At 40.6% G+C, this 20,566-nt stretch overlaps 1 protein-coding gene and 1 pseudogene across 3 annotated transcripts in view; one reads left to right on the top strand and one right to left on the bottom strand.

The window, feature by feature from the left end:
* The window catches only part of CDH23 (cadherin related 23), a 1,300,862-nt gene that overhangs the window by 892,468 nt on the left and 387,828 nt on the right, over positions 1 to 20,566 (top strand). The window lies entirely within an intron of this gene.
* LOC149462300 (junctional adhesion molecule C pseudogene) lies at positions 404 to 15,781 on the bottom strand (annotated as a pseudogene).

The following is a 20,566-nucleotide window of genomic DNA, read 5'->3' as shown; positions in this document are numbered from 1 at the left end:
TCATGTGACTTATTAGTGTCAAACCAAACAAGTCACTGGACGTGACCACAAAGTGCTTAAAATGTGAAAGAAAATGTTATGCGTTAATCATTCGTGAGCACACATGCATATACAGATAAATTGTATAGTCCACAACTCAAACGTGAAAAAAATCTCATAAGGTGCATGGAAGATCTCCAGGATTTCCAATAACTGGTAACAGCGTCCAGTAAGTGATGGTGTATCCAAATTTATAAAGACTGCACACTCACCAGATGCGCAATCAGTGAGTGCATTTTAAGAGATAACACTCTTAGTGGAACCGTTGGAAGCTCCTGGTCTGGTCTATTGCTCCTCACTGCTCAGTCAGCTGTCTGCTATGGCCCGAACTTTCCCTCAAATGGCTCTGTGGGTGGTGGGCAGCTCACATAGAGCCCCAGAAAAGGAGGCCAAGGTTCCAGTGTTGGTGTTTTGAGCTGGTTTTGGTGTCATCTGGCAGTGCGTCAGTATTGCAATACCATCGATACACAGAACTCATTCTTCTGGCAATGCAGAACGGCAGACTTTCCCACTGGGACAGACTTGGGCACTCGGCACTGGGGAGTCACTGGTTTTACTTTTACAGTGAGATTAATGATAATCTCCGCTAAATTCTTCTGGTCGTCCACAGGGGCCACTTCGCAGCGATATGTTCCAGTGTCGGTCCGGCTGGCATTAAATATAACCAACGAGCTCTGGGACTAAATTTCAGCACGATGTTTCAAGTCTCCTTGAATATTATTCTCAAAATAGACATATTTAGTCTTGTTATTACGGGTCTTCTTCCATTCAATGCGTGGATCATTTGTGTTCCTGTTTTTAATGATACCAGAGAGCTCAGCTCTCTGATTTTCTTGAACCTCAGGATTTGGGTGAAGAGTAGTGAGCTCCACTGCCAGCACTACGCAACCCCGCAATAGGAGGAAAAGAATATACCGCCATTTTCCCAATCCCACAGAGGCATAGATAGAGGGGTCCAAACCCTCCCCCCTCCCCCCCCCCCACCAGAGTGTCCATGGTTCAGCGGCTATTGCTGACAGCTTTTGGTCACCCCTAGCTCCTGCTATCTGTCATATCAGAGCAAGAGAGGCTGCCCTTTTCAATTCAGTCACATGATCCAGCAGGGTAAGGACTTCCCTCACTCTGAACTGCCTGGTCTGGTGAGTGGGTTTCATGGAGAGAGGAATTTGTATTGGGGGAAAGAATTACTAGTGTAAGAGAGAGCTGTAAATGGCGATGGGGGGAAGAATGTGCATTAGTGTAAGGGTTGCAGAGCTGTACTGGGTGGGGATCTGTACTGATGGGGAAATTTTGTCTTGGAGAGGGTGGTAATTTTTCTTGTAGACTCAGTCTACTGACATTAAGCCCCTGTGCTCTATGCTTTTTGTACTCCTGACCCCTGCACACTGTGTTACACAGTCCTGACCCTGCACTCTGTACATTATGTACTCCTTACCCCTGTCCTCTCTACATTACAAACTCCTGACCCTTGCATTCTGTGTTTCACTCACTCCTGATCCCTACACTTAGTGTGTTATGCACTCCTGACCCCTGCACTCCATCCCTAATAGCATGCTGTGTATTTCATAATCCAGACCAATGCACTATTTACAGGGCTTTTTTTTCAGAGTATAGATGCAGGAATTCCCCACCTTTTGAGTCACCCTTTTATCTCCACCCCTCCCCTCCCCTGAGTGCCGTCCCTTTTTTCCACCCCCTACCCACCTCCCAGTACCGCCCCTTTTAGAGAATATAGAACCAAGTATAATTGTGTGGTGCTAAGTAATTTGTATGGAATGTGTTAATGATAACAAGAAAAACAGTAAAGTACAGTAGATCCCCTGAAGCCAGCAACAATCCCCCCCCACAACAATAGACCCCCCCAGCAACAATGGACCCCCACTGCAAAATACCACCCCAGCAACCATAGACCCCCAGCAACAGCAACAGATCTCCCAGCAGCCAGCATCAATAGGTCCTCCAGCAGCCAATAACAATAGACTCCTTTCCCAACAGGAGATCCTTCCCAGCAACAACTGAACCCTCAGCAGTAAAGGACCCCCTCCCTAGCAACAATATACCCCCATGCAAAACTAGATTCTCACCAGTGACAATAGATCCCCTATCAGCAACTATGAATAGACCATCCAGCACACGCCGGCACCCCTTGCCATTACATACATTCAGTGCTGTAGGTGTCGGAACTGCGTTCCCCTGCGTTCCTGCTGAAAAAAAGCCATGACTATTTATATTGTACAACAGTTATCAGTTGCACTAAGTAGTCACTGAGTGTTCATGAAGTTCATTCTGTGTATAGAACAGCATATGTAATGGAAAAGTTTCATTTTTTACAGATTATCATGCTTAGGTTTTTGCATCTGTTTTTGACTATTGCTTGTAACACACCAATTATACCTGTGACAGTGCGGCTCCCTGTCATGGTGTATATCACCCCGGATTCTCAACTAGGCAGTTTGAGAGGCTCTAGGATGCTTGTTTAGTTTGGAGGAAACTGTATTTTCAGTTTTCGCAGGGGTGGGTAAAATCCAGTTTGGGACCTTGAGCCTGGAGATTTCGTAATGCTTGGGGTGGGATAAAATCTCCAATCCTGGGACCAGGTTTTGGGAACAGCCAGCACACTTATTATGCGGGTGTGTTCTGGGTTTTTTGGAGAGTCAAGACCAGGGTTCTGGGCTCCACCCTCTGGAAGAGTCCATGTGGGTGCAAGGGAGCAGCCACAAGTGTTGTGTGAGTGTCTGCATGGTGCAGGTGTCATCAGAGTAGCAGGGAGTGCAAACAGAGGTACAGTCTTTGTATGTGAACACAAGGACACTTAGGCTGCTTTCACACTGAGGAGTTTTTGAACCGTTTTTGCGTAAAAAAAATGCCTGAAAAGCTCAAGAAAACTGCTTCCCTGTGTTTGTGAATGTATATCTATGTATGTGTTCACACTGAGGCGTTGCTGTGTAAAATCTCCTGCTTGCAGCATTTTTGAAGCATGTTTGGGGAGTTAAAAAAAATGCCTCAAAAACACCTCTTGAAATGAATGGTAACTGCCTCAAAAACGCTCCAAAAACGCTTCAAAAGCGCTCCAGAAATGCACCGAACATGTGGGAAGGTCTGGTAAGTTTACTGAAAATGTCAATTCACTATTGCTAGTATGCGGTATTTACTGAAATTAGCAAAAACACTTGGTAAATACTGCATAAAAAGACCGTAAAGTCAATTCACAAAGGAAATAAATAATTCCTTTGGGTCTGGTATGGATTTTGAGGAGAAACCCTCACGCCAAAAAAAAAAAATACCATACCAGACCCTTGTCCGAGCATGCAGCCCGGCAGGTGAGGAAAGGGGGGGACGAGCAAGCACCCCCGCCGAACCATACCAGGCCACATGCCCTCAACATGGGGGTGTGCTTTGGTGCAGGGGGACTCCCCCCCAAAGCACCTTGTATCCATGTTGATGGGGACAAGGGCCTCTTCCCCACAACCACTTCCCAGGGTTGTTCTGCAGTCTGGGGGCTTATCGGAATCTGGAAGCCCCCTTTAGCAAGGGGGGCCCTAGATCCAGGCTCCCCCCTATGTGAATGAGTATGGGGTACATGGTACCGCTACCCATTCACAAAAAAAACTGTAGTGTGAAAAAAGACCGGAGACAATCTTTGACAAGTACTTTATTAAAAGAAGACAAAAAAAGAATGTCCCCCGAAGTAGATCCAACGTCAATCATGATGCCCGCTGCACTACATTAAGCTAAACAACCCCTGAACATATATTTCTTTTGGTACAAGGACTGTGGCATATGTTACCATGTACGCAATGAGTTTAAGCCCCTCTCACTGTTGGCAAAATGAATCCATCCCACAACAAAAACTACTACATCTAGTATTTTGTTTGACCTCCATGATTTGTAAGGACAGTACCAAGTCTTCTAGCCATGGAATGAACAAGTTGGCAACATATTGCAACATCTATCTTTTTCCATTCTTCAAGACCGACTTTTTTTTAGATGAACTAATAATGAATAGGTAGGCACTGTGCAATAAATTTTTAAAATTCAAAGAAATTAAGAGAAATTATGAAAAGGGGACAGACAGTCCCACCATAAAACTATGTGCAGTGTAATGATATCTTCACTTCCTGAAGACGCCACCAGGCGAAACTTACGTCGAAGTGTGATTCTGTCACTTCTGGGTTCCGATGACGTCACGTCTGGCCATAGCAAAAGTGAGGTTGGAATGCACGTCAGCCATCTTTTGACTACACAGGCTGCACATACTGGTGCTGGTTTTATAGGCACCTTTACATGTGAGTGTATAGCAATCTATTTACCTATGCTTTTATACAATAAATACTGCACTTAGAACGCCTTAACTTCTTTTGGTTTCTTTGAGTGGCATGACAACATTAATTAAGGAGAATCTGCTCTAACCTCCCCCCTCTCATCTCTGGAGAACCTATTGGCAATCTTTCTTCATTATTCTTGGTCCTTGATCTGTGAAGTGTTGGTAACTGAGACCATCCTGGGATAAGCTGAAAGTTGATGCTCTGGCTTATAATACCAAACTGCATTATTTTACCACTTAAATGGGGTCATCTAGGTCTGGTGAGTGAGGCATTCACTTATTTTTCACTGAGGTGTGGATATATGGACTTTTATCACTAACATAGTGTCCTAAAAGGACTGACACAACTCATGTCTCATATCACCATTTATTTATAGTTGGCACGTGGTGAAAGCACATGGACTCATATGATGTTTATGATTTTTTCAAGATTTTTCATTAGTAACTATTGTATATGTATGAGAACCTTATTGAGTAATATTGATAAGAAGATATCATTACACTGCACATAGTTTTATGGTGGGACTGTCTGTCCCTTTTCATAATTTCTCTTAATTTCTTTGAATTTTTTTAATTTATTGAACAGTGCCTACCTATTCATAATTAGTTCATGCATAAGTGTTATTTCTGCTTTATATGGGCCGCTGCAGACCCACAGTGACCCGAGTGGGTAACACTATTTACACTTTCTTTCACATTTTTATTTATTATTTCCAAACACAATGCACCTGACGCCACAATAATCAAAATTTTGAATTTATGTTTTCAACCTTTTTTAGAGCCTGGATGCTGGGTGGAGAGCAGGGGCAGACTGACAACTCATGGGGCCCCCGGGCAATAGGGGATCATGGGGCCCCTGTGTCCTTGCCCAAACTCAAAAAAGCGTATGAAAAAGGTACCAGGGGCATCTCATGGGGCCCCCTACTGACCTCAGGCCCTCAGGCAGTGCCCAAGTTTCCAAATGGTCAGTTCGCCCCTGGTGGAGAGTAATGCTTAGCTTGTCTCTTCAGAATTCCCCATAGGTGTTCGATTGGGTTCAGATCAAGAGACATGCTTGGCCACTAAAAAACTTTCACCCTGTTCATAAATGCAACAGTGGCCTTGGATGTGCCTTTTGGATCATTGTCATGTTGGAAAAATCCACGATGACCAAGGGCACGGAGTGATGGTAGCATCTTCTCTTTCAGTATAGAGCAAGTACATCTTTGAATTCACGATGCCATCAATAAAATGCAGCTTCCCAACACCAGGAGCACTCATGCAGCCCCACAGTAGGACACTGCCACCACCATGTTTCACTGTAGGCACCCTGCATTTTTCTTTCTACTCCTCACATTTGCAACGCCATACAGTTTTGAAGCCATCAGTATCAAAAACAATTGTCTTGGTCTCATCACTCCAGAGTACAGAGTCTGAGTAGTCTTTTTCTTTTTCAGCATGGGCCTTGGAAAATTCTAGGTGAGCTTTTTTGTACATGGGCTTTAGGAGAGGCCTCAACAATCACCCCAGTTTGGCTTTCTACTTTTTTTAGCTAACTGCAGTGAACTTGCATAGCGACTTTCTTCAACCCTTCTCATCAGAAGATGCTGTTGTCGAGGTGTTAACTTCCATAGATGGCCTGGATGTCTCTATGAGATGGTTGCAGTTCTATCTTTGTTACATTTTTGTATCACTTTGCTACAGTATTCTTACTGATAAGTAAAGCTTTTCTGATCTTCTTGTAGCCTTCACCTTTCCTGTGTAAAGAAATTATTTTCTTTCTCAGACCTTGTGACATTTCTCTTCCATGTGGTGCCATTGCTGACAGCATAAAATGGGAAGGGGTTTTCTTTGTTAAGTAAAGCCCTTTTATAATCAAATGTCTGCTGGACACCTGTTTAATAAATAATTAGACACACCTGTAGTTGAATTCTTGTTAATTAGGATTTTGTTGTGTAAAATTTAGCTTTGCTCCTAAGACTTTCACTGGGGTGTATTCATTTTTGCAACATGGTATTGAATGAATTTGTAAGGAAAAATACTTTTTTGTGTGTGGAAATTAACAAATCTTGTCTGCAATCAATGGCCCTCATTTGTAGGAATATTTTGTAGTATAGTGTCCCATAGAAAATGTTGATTCTGAAAGGAAAGTAAAGGTGTTCTGACAAATCTGTTGGGGTGTATTCATTTATGCTGAGCACTGTATGTCCTGCAAAGCCTCTTGCACACTGCAGCTTCAAAAATCTCAGGTAGAGGTAAAATGTAGCCCATTATTTACAATGTGCCATTGCACACAAGCGTATAAATAAGCGCCGTGTATTCCTCAGTAAAAACAAAATATAAGAAAATCTGCATTTTTAGTCAGTAATTTATGCCTCCTGCACGCGTATGAGCATAAATATTAATAATTTCCCTAGAATATATTGTGCATGCTAATGCGTAAATACACACATATGTGTGCAAATATGCACATCAATATGTGCGAATATGGGCAAAACAAGTGCCTGAAATTACGCTTAAAAAAGCAGATGCTCAAATTGCAGTACCATGTGCAAGAGGTCTAATATTTATATATTCCACAGTCATCTCTGTTACAAATATTGCAACCCACCTTCTTGCCCAATAAACTGATTTTTATTCATGGACTATAGTTAAGAAACTACAATCTAAATGTGAAGCACTAGAGAGAATTCTTCATAAACTGTCAGGCATAGAATTCTCTCGTGATTGACAAGGCTGGTGATTGTGATTTATAATCATTTTTTTAGATACAGAACTCTCTCTTTGGTTTACAGCAATGAGTTTTAGCTATTCAGCTACATCAGTACAGCAGTAAAGGGGTTTCTCTATAGTACAATCCATCTAAACTTTTGGAAACATTGTCACTGGCCATAGATGGATCATTTTTTTGATCAGCCAGCCAGTTGATCAAAGACAACAGAATGTATTCAACCATCCACACATTTAAGGTGATTGAAGGAATCTTCCCTGCTGCCCTGTTGTATTCTGACAGAATGACCCCTCCCTTATCAAAGTACACTGGTCAACGCTGCAGTTGCTGATCGAATGAAAATATACCAACAGTCCCCTTCGAGAACAGTTGATCATTAGACCTACTGTTCTAAAACAGGAACGGCCATAAATGGATCGAAATGCGTCCGGTCCCTGCTGACTCAATCCGTCTGTGGTCAGCTTTTGTCTTACAAAATCACTTTTCTTGGCTGTTGCTCCACCTTTGTAGAATTTATTTTGATTTTGATTTATATTAGGTCTATGCTATCTAAGTTTATTTATGTAAAATTATTATTTGTTTACCCTGAAATGCATAAGAGTGTGACATCATCATCCTCACATGGTCTCTCCAGTGATTAGGTATTCACTGTTTGACTAATGTACTGCGCTTGGTATTTGGTTCTTGTCACCTTGAGGCCTGTTTGTTCCCAGAATGCTGTGGTTGACTGGTGTAGCTGCCCTAGCTCTTTTGTAAAGGGGTTACTTTGCTTGCATCATGGAATCTGGGTTTCAATTTTTTTTTTCAATACAGTGTCATTGTTTATCATTGTTCTTAACCTTTTTGGGTTCTCAGGCATGTAAAGAATTTCACTGAACACTGCCTCGGTCATCAAAGCACCCCAACACTAGACAAACACCTGTACACATTATGTATAACCAGAGGGTTACATTTTCAACATGGACCCAAGTACACGGGCATTGGCTGCCCTTCTCCTTTACAACTGGCTATCATTCTTTTATAACTTGGTACTTAAAACCATTGAAACTAAGTTTCTAGCAAATATATAGATTCACTTGTTGAGTTGTAATGAATCTAGAAGGGTAAGATGAAACATGTCACAAACTTCACTGAAGAAATGTGTCTTATTTTACTTTTTATTTTGCTTTTTTGCTGAAATCTAATACTATCTTTCAAGGACCTCAGAGAAAGAATTGATGTACCACCCTTCAATGAGTAATGGAAAGTAACAGAATAATTCTCATTCCCTTCAAAAGATGACAAATTACATAAAATGGAAGACAGTGCATATGATCATGTCTAATGTCTAGTAAAATCTGTGTATGGCAGACCGGAAAAGGCTACCAATAAATTACATTCTAGGTCTTCATGGAATAATAATCATGGATATATATACCTGTCTAGGGGATTTAATTTAATTGGGTAGTAAAATGTATCTTGTAAGTTCATATACCCATTATCCTAGTTGCTATTTAATCTGACACCTAGGGAGGAGATACATACTGTACATGCTGTTAGTGAACCTAAATTACAAGGTTTTAGCTATAGCCGTAGTAGATGGTATGAGTGCTGTGGGCAGTTTTGAGGCCCATACAGTCTGATCTACTAGGTGATATCTTTAGACATCACCTTTGGTAAGTGATTTAGGATAGACTGAATGCAAATACAGTTTATGTATGTCTAATAATCCATATATTGTCTTTAAATAGTACATTTTTAGTTGTTTGACTGCTCTCTTGAATGTTCTATAATGTATGTGCTTTGAGGCCCTTTCATATACAGTTACATCTCTGCAAGGTAAGCATTTTTCCTTCATTGGTGGTGCTACATACAGATTACATTAATCTCAGTCACTGTAATAAAAGGTGATTGTTTAAAAGGTTAGTTAACCTGTACCAAAAGCACATTATGCTGTCCCATTTGGATATATTAGCATAGTGTTCTAAATGTACCTTTCAGCCAGAACTCCCTTTCAGTTCAAAGAATGCAGGCCAAAACCTTATAGTGCCATTCATCAAAAAATACTCTCATGCCTATCTCATATACCAGATAGGTATTTTATTGCATGATGTCATATCCAGCTGGCGTTACTTCTTTTCTGGTGGACACTTCTGAGGGACCTTGTAGAGGTAGGAGCAATGGTGGAGAGTTCAGAGGAAAAGCCCAATGACCTGGATCCTGTAGAACAAATATGCTCTTTTAAAATACTTTCATTCCCTGCCCATTGAGGTGTGGTGCCTCCTTACCAAACAAATGTTATACATTCCTTTAATATTGCATGCCTGGACCACTACCTATTTAATGCATGCATTTATATATTTACTTTAGCGAATTGACTTTAACAGTGTATTGTGTGGCATTTGTTGAGTGTTTTTGCCTCTTGAGGTAAATACCGTATTAACGGATAGGAAACTGACATTATCAATATCGCATACAATATTTGGAAAAAAGGTGTTCAGTGACCCCAGATATTGCATGCAATATCCTTTAGTAAATTGCGTCCAATGGTATCTTATTTTCCTAATATTTTCTTCTGATTGTTCATGCAAAAAATTATATTAGCCCATACTGGTCTATTGTTACTAAAATGATATCACTCCAGTGTTGTTAAAATAATATGTAATATTTTCTCCACAGCTGATAGCAATTATAAAGTAAAAGTGTGCCAAAGAAATTTTCAACCCCTTCATGCTGACGTCACTCAAATAACAAATAACAGCTCTCACGTCACTCAAATAACAAATAACAGCCCTCACAGAACTGGGCTTTATTCCATGAGGCTGCATATTTGCATACCTGTCTATATGCTCCCAGAACAAAGACAGGGGTGTCACTGAGAGCCCCAGGTCCCGTTATAACGATCGGGACCCGGGACTCCCGATTCTGGGTCACATGATTGCTGTGATAGCCTCTGATTGGCTATCACAGTGATCAGTCACTGTATAGTTCACCCCCTTGTTTTTTTTCTCTCTGAATGGAGGAGAGAGATACATTATATCTCTCTCTCTCCTTGCATAGAGAAAAAAAATTGTAAATAAATGTTAAAAAAATAAAATAAAAAATGCCTAGATCAAGGTTTGATCTAGTTCAGTGCCAGGGTTAGCATTTGGGTCAAGGTCACTTCATTTAAAGTGGTTGTAAACCTCAGACATGAAATATGAACAAAGCATATACTTCTATATTGTGTACTTGTCCAAATCCAGAGCACAAAGTGTAATTTCTGTCTGCTTCTTCTTTCCTCTGCATGAGTAACTTCTGACAAGTTTTCCTGACACCGAGAGAAAACTGGTGAAAGGGGAGGGATCTCCAGCAGATTGACAGACTCTGCTCTGTTCCTGTGAGCTATTTGGAGGGGGGATGTCTCTTCCCTCCAATCAGCTCTCAGAGCTCTCTTCACTGAGCACTGCAGAGTGTAACTTAAGCTCTCCACCCTTTTTTTCTGAATTCTCACACAAGCTTTATAAATTCTGAACTTTGGATGTAGAGAAGAGAAGACTGCAGATAGACAGGAACAATTTATGGAGGAGGATTTATTTTTAAACTAGATCGTGCAGGTTTTTAAATTGTGAAGATACAGTGCTCAGAATAGAGTACTCCCCTTTTGAAAAGTAAGATTTTAATCAATATCTCAATGAACACAAGAACAATTTCCTAATTATTTACAAAACTGAGTTTTATAGAACAATTGTTAGCTCATGAAAGTAAGGTTAATAATATAACTTAGATTACAAAATCTTCAGTTTTACTCAAATTAGTTGATGCAGAAGTCTTCTAGACATGGAATGAACAAGTTGGCGACATATTGCAACATCCATCTTTTCCCATTCTTCAAGACCAATCTTTTTAGATCCTGGATGCTGCATGGTGAATGATGCTCAACTTGTATCTTCAGAATTCCACATAAGTGTTCAGTTGGGTTCAGATCAGGAGACACTGAATCACTCTCACCCTGTTCTTCTTCAGAAATACAACAGTGGCCTTAGATGTGTGGTTTGGAACATTGTCATGTTGGAAAAGTGCACAATGACCGAGGGCACAGAGTTATGGTAATACCTTCTCTTAATATACAGCAATACATCTGTGAATTCATGACACCATCAATGAAATGCAGCTCCCCAACACCAGGAGCACTCATGCAGCCCCACAGAAGGACACTGCCATCTCAATGTTTTACTGTAGGAACCCTGCATTTTTATTTGTACTCCTTGCCTTTGTGACACCATACAGTTTTCAAGCCATTAGTTCCAAAAACATTTATCTTGGTCTCATCACTCCAAAGTACAGAGTCTCAGTAGTCTTCTTTTTTTTCAGCATGGGCCCTGGTAAATTCTAGGCGGGCTTTTTTGTGCATGGGCTTCACGAGAGGCTTCCTTTGTGGATGGCACCAATGCATGCCATTCCTCTGCAGTGTACGCTGTATTGTTAAAAGACAGTTAAAATTAAGAAATGCTGCGCCCTTATAAAAGTATATAATTAATTATTTAAATAAATCTGGTGGTGATTTAATTGGATATTTGACTAAAAATTAATGATTTAAATCAATGATTATAAACAGGTAGTGATATATGTGTACATGAAATATAAAGGTGGGAATAAAAAATATAAAAAAAAAGTGCCCTGATGATCAGTGTACATGTCCCCTCTGAGGGATGCCTATTACCAGCTCTCCTCTCCTCTGTCAGCGTGACAGCTCGTCAGGAGAGAAATGCCAATAACCGGCATTTCCCTATTTACATGAGATCAGCTGTGATTGGACACAGCTGATCACATGACCGAGCCGACATCTTCGGCTCCTTCCATTGATCGGTGATCCGCTGTGCTGAGGGACACAGTGCACCGCCGATTGCCGCGCTGTACGCTCCCAGAGCCATGCATGCACGGTTAGAATGGGAGTTTGTCATATGACGTCCTCCCAGAACAAGAGAACTGCCTTGCGCCCGTCATTGGACTATATGGTGGGCGGGAGGCGGTTAACAAATCTTTGCAATCAATGGCTGGCATTTGTGGGAGTATTTTGTAGTATAATGTCCTATAAAAAATGTTGATTCTGAAAGGAAAGTAAATGTTTTCTGACAAATCTGTTGGGGTGTACTCATTTATGCCGTGCACTGTAAATATACTGTAAGTATTTTATTTTCAACTATTCCTGGTCACAAGTTACCTAGGCCTTGGGGGTATTTAGAGATCAATGTCATTGTTATTTAATGTATCCAAAACCAACCAACTAGCAGCTAGTCATAAGTCAGGGTGAAGCCATTGGTACTAGTGCATTGGCAGGACATTAACCTCCCTAGTGGTATTCCCGAGTGTAGCTCGGGATAAAATGTCAGTACCAAAAGCGGTAACCCCGAGCTACAGAAGGGCTTACCATGCGGCGCTGCATAGGGAGTCCCTGCAGAGCTTACCTTGTCCTTCGCTCCTGTGATGTGTCCCCTGCAGCATCCCCGGCCATCTCCTCCAGCCGATGCCGGCATCCGGTATCGTGTTCCGGTCCCTGTGACGTCGGGACGTACGGTCGCCAGCGGGAAATTTGAAAATTTTAAAAAATTTCATTTTTTTCCAAACAAATTTTCCATAGTAAAACATTGCTGTTTTAACCCATTTCACATACATATTGTCCCTAGTGCTTTGTCCTGTGCCCTGCCTGCATTTTGTCTGTTCTTTCTGCCTGGAAACTGAGAAACGTCCATGGCGTCCAAAAAAGTGTCCCTTTAGGTCAAAAGCGGGTTTAGATCAGCTAGAGAACAGCAATAGTAAATCAGAACCACTTGCAGAATTGAGTGATAATGATTCGTGGGGAAATTCGTCATCAGACACTGAAAATGATTTTGCGACTTTGCTCAGCAATGTGCGAACTTGGCGCTCTATTTCAAATTTCAGTGTTTTCGGTTTGATTATATTATTGAATTAAATGTATTATTATTATATTATTATTTTTTATGATTATTTATTAAATTATAATTTATGATTTCATCTTTCAAATTTTATCATACCCGGGATGTTTAATAGACTCTTGTTCGGACAGATTTCAGTGAGTTAGTCCTAAAACTTACAGCCTACAATAAAAAAACTACATATTTCCATGCAAAATAATGGTACCGCTTTCAGCACCAAAAATCTGAAATAATCAGACCGCTAGGGAGGTTAAAGGAAAAGTAATTTCACCAAGCCACAAAGTGTTCCCTCTGCTGGCTAGTCTACAAGTCTCTAACTGTAATGAAATGGACACCAGCAGCTTCAATCTCCCAGATCTCTCTGCCTCCCTCTTGCTTCATGTGATCCTTGACCAATAGGGAGGCTTGAAGTTCATTTCCACTTTTGCAGCCAAATTAGGATAAGGCCGGGTTCACACTATATGTGGGTGCAGGACTGCATATAATCTCACGCTTTCCAGCACCTGCATCAAAACCACGCTGCTGTTAGCAGAGGCACATGCTGGGAACGGTGTTGCACTATGCACTTTCCCTATGGATGCAATTTTGGAAATGGTGCAGAAACCTTTCTCTGTGCATTTTCCATAGATAAAGAATCTCATTCAAATGAATGGGCTGCTGTGCCTGGGCAGACGTGGCCGCTGCGAAACCAGCACAGTGTGAAACAGGGGCGGACTGACAACTCATGGGGCCCCCAGGCAATAGGGGATCATGGGGCCCCTGTGTCCTTGCCCAAACAAAAAAGCCTAGGAAAAAGGTACCAGGGGCATCTCATGAGGCCCCCTACTGACCCCGGGCCCTCGGGCAGTGCCCGAGTTACCAAATGGTCAGTCACCCCTGGTGTGAACCTAACTTAACACCTACTTTATATTTATTATTGTCCCTATTCACATAGCACAACCTAAAAAAAATAATTGCAGCTTACCTTTTTTAGGTGCTCTAGGCTGGACACTTCAGAAAGGAAAAATCTTGAGTACTTTGTTTATGAGGGATTGGGAAGCTGCGTTGGCCATAATTAAGTCTGTACTGTTCTGTAAATCTTCCTTATCAAATGGGCTTGTTCACACTTGGCTACATTTCTAACGCTTACCAAACACTACTATAGCTTTAGTATAAGTGGCAGACAGGCGTTAATGAGCTTTAGTATGGGTGTTAGAGTGGCTACATCCAGGGGGTGAATAGGGTTCAGGAGGGCAGTATTTTCAACACGAAACCAAAATCAAGAACACGGGGACATCGCCTTAAACTAACTGGAAGAAAGTGCAAAACTAATCTCAGAAAGTACTATTTTACTGAAAGAGTAGTTGATGCTTGGAATAAACTTCCAGCAGAGGTAGTGAGCCAATCAACAGTAAATAACTCCAAACATTCTTGGGACTAGCATAGATCTTAGTGTTACTAAACCTACAACAGTAAAATCAGTCTGTATATGCAGTAAAGCATGCTTGTTCTACTCACTGTGGAACCTAAGGGGTTAATCCTCTGCATTATGTAAAAAGGTTGTTTTATCCTGTCTTCTCTGCTCCTCCTCTTTTTCAAATGTCCACATCTTATCTCCTGATAAGACATGCTGAACCTGTAGCCATTCTGCATATGCTCAGTTTAGTGTGTATCGCTAGAGAGGTTTCTTTTTCTTGGGAAAGTGCATGTGATCAGCGCAGGGCCAATCATCACTGTCCAGACAGAGGTCAGAGGTTTTGCATCCTCCTAGAGCAGAACGAAAACTCCTCCTATGAGCTTTAGCTATTGCTGGTCTGCACAATGATAGAAGCTACAAGACTGCTCTAACTTCTAATGAGAAAAGGTATTTAGCAGTTTATAAACAACAAAAAGCAAAAAAAAAATTCTATTATAAAATTTTGCAAACAGGCAATTTTTCTACTTCGCTGATGTGCTTTGATGAGGCTGCAATGATAGACAGCACTGATGGGCACTGATAGGCAGCACTGATGGGCACTAATAGGCAGCACTGATGGGTACTGATAGGCAGCACTAATGGGCACTGATGAGGTGGCACAGATAGGCAGCATTGATGGTCACTGATAGGAGCCACTGATGAGCTGGCACTGATGATGCTGCACTGATGAGCAGCACTGATGGACAGTGGGATGGCTGGTGGGTGGCACTGCTGGGCACAGGTAGGTGGCATTGCTGGGCACAGGTAGGTGGCACTGATGGGTACAGGTGGGCGGCACTGATGGGCACAGGTGTGTGGCACAGGTGGGCGGTACTGCTGGGCACTGATCATCAGTGCCCTAAAGATCAGTGCCAATCACTTCTGTGAAAATTGCTGTGACAACGCGAGGAAAGTGCAGCCAATAACCGGCAACTGTATTTACCCGGTGATCTGCTGTGTCATTGGTTACGTGGTAAAAGGCCGCTGTGATTGGCCGTTTACCATTTCATGTGATCAGCTGTGTCTGTAGGAAACAGCAATCCCCGGCAGAGCCAAGTGACCACAGCTGGGGGCGCGCAGTGGGCATGTTCTGGAATGACATCCATGGATGTCATCCCAGAACTAGACAACCGCGCTGTAGCCGTATTTTTGCTATAGCACAGTAGGGAAGAGGTTAAATCACTGATCCATACCTTCATGGCTCTGACTTGACTCTAGGTGCTCTTTGGGCTTCAGAACTTGCAGTGCCCCCTAACTTTACATCAACTATATTACTGATCTTAAAGTGGAACTAAACTCTCCTATCTTACTGCCAAGGAGGCTGCTATCATAGCCTCGGTTTGATCTGCAGTTGCCATGGCGCTGCACATGTGACCAGTTAATCTGAAGACACAACCATCTGAAGGCTTGATAATTTAGTGCAGAGCAGAAGCACTTGACAATTATCATTCATGGCATGCCTTGAATGTAGCTGTTTTGGGAAACCATTAAATCAATGGGTTTAGCTCTGCTTTAAAGTGGTTGTAAATCTCAAACATAAAATATGAACAAAGCATAGCCGTCTATAGTGTGTTCTTGTCTCAGTTCTGAGCACTAAGTGCCATTTCTGTCTGCTACCTTACTGAGCTCTGCAGAGCGTAACTTTAGCTCCCCGCCCCCTGATTTCTGGAAGCTCAGACAAGCTGTGTAAATGCTGGACTTAAGTGTTTACAACCACTTTAAGTGGGAGCCTCCTTCCACTTGAAAACCCCAAAACTCAGTGTATATGTTATGCACGCAACTTCCCTGAATAATACACTAGTGTCTAAGTTCTCAGGTTTTCCCAAGCACTTATTTTTGCTAGTCAGAACCTGCACTAAAGTGAATATTTCCAGGCAAGATTAAAGTTAAATCACATAATTAAGGATTTCAATTTATTTCCTCCCTTCAGTTGCTCACACTTATCATACTAATTGAATATTTTTCACCTCATTCTCAAAGTACACAAAATAGACGTAATAGAAGGTTAATAATGCATTAAATTAATTTTTATTTTTGTTCAGATCAAACATCATTTGTTTTCATTCTAATTATGTTTTCACAGCAAACGACATTAACTGAGCAAGTCTTATTTTTTATTTGTTGTTCTATTTTAAGGCAATGAAATTGTTTGGAACACAATGTATTATAACTGTATTATTGTATTTATATTTACACAATAGCATCGTTTATTGTGGAATCCAGCACTCTTTGCACTGCATGCATAGACTTTTAAACATTCTTATCTGTTCACCGCTTTCTTTTCATTTGTGACCAGTAGACAGCAATTATATGTAATATATTGACACTATCATTTTGTGCATTTATTTGTGTATGAGGTATATATTAATGAATTCAACAGACTTCCATTGAGAGTATTCAAGGCAAAATAGAATGTTATTAAATAGCTTTAGCTCAAAACAATTGTTCGGCAGAATTCATATTTTTACGGAGCATCTTGGTGTTTTCATTGTTTGTGTTTTTGTTATTTTGTCCAATTGTTATCAGCACTAGCATGTGTTATTTATAACACTTGGGAATTTTTGGTAATTGTATTTTTGGATGAATAAATAGTTCTCTATAAGAATACATTTGCAAACATTGTAAGGCAGATTATTTAGAGACTGTTAAAGTAGATGTTTCAATGTAGCAGGTAGCATTCAATATTCATTGTTTATCTCTACTGCTGAGTTAAATAAAGCAGAAACACTTAGATACAAGTAAGTTTACTATATAATTGGTACTTTAATACAGTTAATTAAGGTGGATTTTGTGAGTTGATAATGCTTTTGCCCTTATACCTTCATAAATTTTTAGGATGAAAATGCCTATATAAAAGATTCATAATAGCTGGCACAAGCAGTAAGCGACCCATGCATATCCTGAGTTTAAATTAGAATTTACCAAGCACTGGAACTTGATATAAAGTTTGTGTTGTAAAGTTTGTGTTGGTCTGCTAAACACAAGAAGAGCGCTCACAGAGTTAAAGATCTCACTGAAACACCTCAATATCTATGTTTAATTTGCATGGCTTTGGGTAACTTGCTGTGACCTTTATCTCTAAGCCTGATTAGGTGTCATAAAATAAAATTGAACTCAGGGCATCATTTTTTTTTTATGTTCAATCGTATTTTATTGAAAAAATTAATTTTCAACATACAAAGTAGCAATATTCAAAACAAGTACCCCAACAATCTGGGGTGAAGGGGAAATAGAACTCAAATACACACTGGTAATACAAAACATTGTAAATAAAATGGACAATGGAGCAATAAATAAACTGTACTCCAATATACTGTAATTAAAAGTCACCGGGGCCAGCAAGGTTGGCACAGAGGATGATTAGACCAGGATGTAAGGGCTGCATATAGAACAGAGAGACAAAGGGAGAACATGACCCATACGGCCTTATCCTGAACTGAAATGGTTATTTGCTATATTTAAGAATTGTATCCCAATATCATCCAAGCTACCCGGATATGCATGACAGCACAAAGTTAACCACAGCCCCATTATGGACAAAAAGGAGGGAGGGTGGACAGAAAGGAAAAAAGAAAGAAGGACTCTAGGAATGGAAAGGAAGTTGTAAGTATGAAAGTAGCAGCAGAGACCAAGGAGGGGTCTGTAGGTGTCATAAGTTTTTTAAAATATATTTCTCAATTGCTACAATGGATATGGATCCATTTTGTGTGCGCCAAATGCCTTTCTAATCCCTGATATTACTGGGGTGCACAAAGCCTACACAGAGAAAAGAGCTTGGTGTGAGTCCCAGCAAGTCCATACAAGATCCTGCAGAGAGAGAGAGAGAGAGCAGCAGTGATTAGCAGATATTACAGGAATCTTCAGCACAGGGGTAAAGTACAGGAGTTGTTTTATGCACTGCAGAAATCTGGAAGAAATACACAAAGGATACCAATATTCAAATTAGAATACACTTTGCTTTTGTATTTAGACAGCATTGTTTAGCCTGGATTTCAGCTTTAAAACCACATAACAATGACAAAAATGTTTAAAAACCTCTCTAGGTGATAATAACCCTGATATTCCCAAGCTGGCTGATGTTGGTAACTCTACTTCAAAATTTGGGTTGTGTCTGATAAGCATAAAGCTGGTCATACTCTGTTCAAATTATAGAAAGTTGCTCAGTGGGTGTTCCTGTCATTCGTCTCCCACTTGACATCCTTGAAAGAAAAATTAAAGGAGCCAGAGAATTGTCAGCCTCTTAATATGATTGGATACAGCTATTCAGGTACTTTGACAGCCAGCAAGGCCATCTGTTAATATACAGTACCAGCAGGGGTCTGCTTGTGCTAAATAGCATGGATGGAGGAAAGTCATTGCAGATGTTGTAAATAGCCAGAATCATTTATGATGTCTTCAGTTTTTTGCAGTTTGCCCAACACTGTTCCAGATATGTCTTTGACTGTAAGACTATAAAAAGCCTTGCTACATCCATTATTTATTTATTTATTTGTCGTTTGCTTCACATTAAATGAGAAACAATAAACATTTCTGTTGGGGTTTTATTTCTATTTGTGTCAATGGGTAGATTTTTCCCCAATTTTGTCTAATTGATGCCTGTACAAGAAATGGGAGCTTTGGTTGTCATGCTACTGGAATGCGCAGACAACAGAAAATAATTTATGAAAAGTCCTAACCTTTTCCCACTCTTCTGAAAATGTGTTTTGTTTGTGCTCCAATTAGAGAGTTTTCCTATCAGAGAGGAAGTGAGAAAGAATCTTTCCAAAAGGACACAAGAAGTAATAAACCTTAATAGAGGATCTAACCTGTCCCTACTCTTCCAAAACATAGTACAGCTGGTATTCAGTTTTTAAGCCCGCTCTAATGAAAATCTCATTGTCAAAGACTACATGTAGATTCTGATATTGAGCATGATCCAGAATGTTTCTAATCAAATTAGGTTTATTGTGACATGTTGGGTATACAGTGGCACTCATTTATAAAATCAAGAGCAAAAGGAAATTGGGCTAATAACCAAGGCAGCTAATGGATTTTCATTTTCTAATTTGTATAGACACATTAACAGCTGAAATTTGAGAGGCTGCTGCTAGCTTAATTCTCTTCAATTCTGCATTTGTAAAAAAGCCATGAGTGTAGTTAAATAAGGGAAATTGTAAACTTATCAGCTAAAGTATCACTTCTTTAGCTTTAAAGACAGCCTGTAGGTTCACATTTTAGGTAAAGCAGGTAAATTGTTAAGTTTGAAGTGTAGATCCAGCATGAAATTAAACATTGCCCTATTGCACCAAAAACTGGGAAATTCTTTTTGTGTAAAATTGTTTTTTAGGCATGACCGCATGATACCTTCTTAAGCTTAGGTTTAGAACTGTGAGAATGTGTTTTTCCCTTTTATCCTGGACTATATTTTACTATATTTCATAACTACAAACACCTGTAATACCAAGGTACTTTGATATCCATGTAACCATTTTAACAATTATGGTGTACATTCAGTAAGGTAATCAAATGTTGATCTTTCATACACTATATTGGCAAAAGTATTGGGACGCCTTTACACGTACATGAATATTAATGGATCCCGGTATTAATCCGTGGGGTTCAATATTGAGTTGTTCTACCCTTTGCAGCTATGACAGCATCAACTCTTCTGGGAAGGCTGTCCACAAGGTTTAGGAGTGTGTCTATGGGAATGTTTGACCGCACTTCCAGAAGCGCATTTATGAGTTCAGGCACCGATGTCGGAGAAGAAGGCTTGGCTCGCAGTCTCTGCTCTAATTCATCCCCAAGATGTTCTGAGTGAGGTCAGGACTCTGTGCAGGCCAGTCAAGTTCCTCCACTCCAAAGTTGCTGATCCATATCTTTATGGACCTTGCTTTGTGCACTGGTGATGGTGTGGTGATGTCTTGTTATGCTGACGCCTTAAGAGTCTCCTTCACTGGAACTAAGGGGTCAAGCCTAACTCCTGAAAAACAACCCCACACCATAATCCCCCCTCAAGCAAAATTTACACTTAGCACAATGCAGTCAGGCAAGAACCATTCTCCTAGCAACCACAAAACTCAGAGATGTCCATCGGATTGCCATACAGAGAATCGTAATTCGTCACTCCAGAGAGCACGTCTCCACTGCTCTAGAGTCCAGTG

The sequence above is a fragment of the Staurois parvus genome, unplaced genomic scaffold (assembly GCF_062004578.1).
Source record: "Staurois parvus isolate SC_StPar_1 unplaced genomic scaffold, SC_StPar_1.0 ptg000177l, whole genome shotgun sequence".
NCBI classification, from domain to species: Eukaryota; Metazoa; Chordata; class Amphibia; order Anura; family Ranidae; genus Staurois; species Staurois parvus.
The sequence above is the reverse complement of the archived record's forward strand: the minus strand, read 5'-3'. Positions and strand labels throughout refer to the sequence as shown.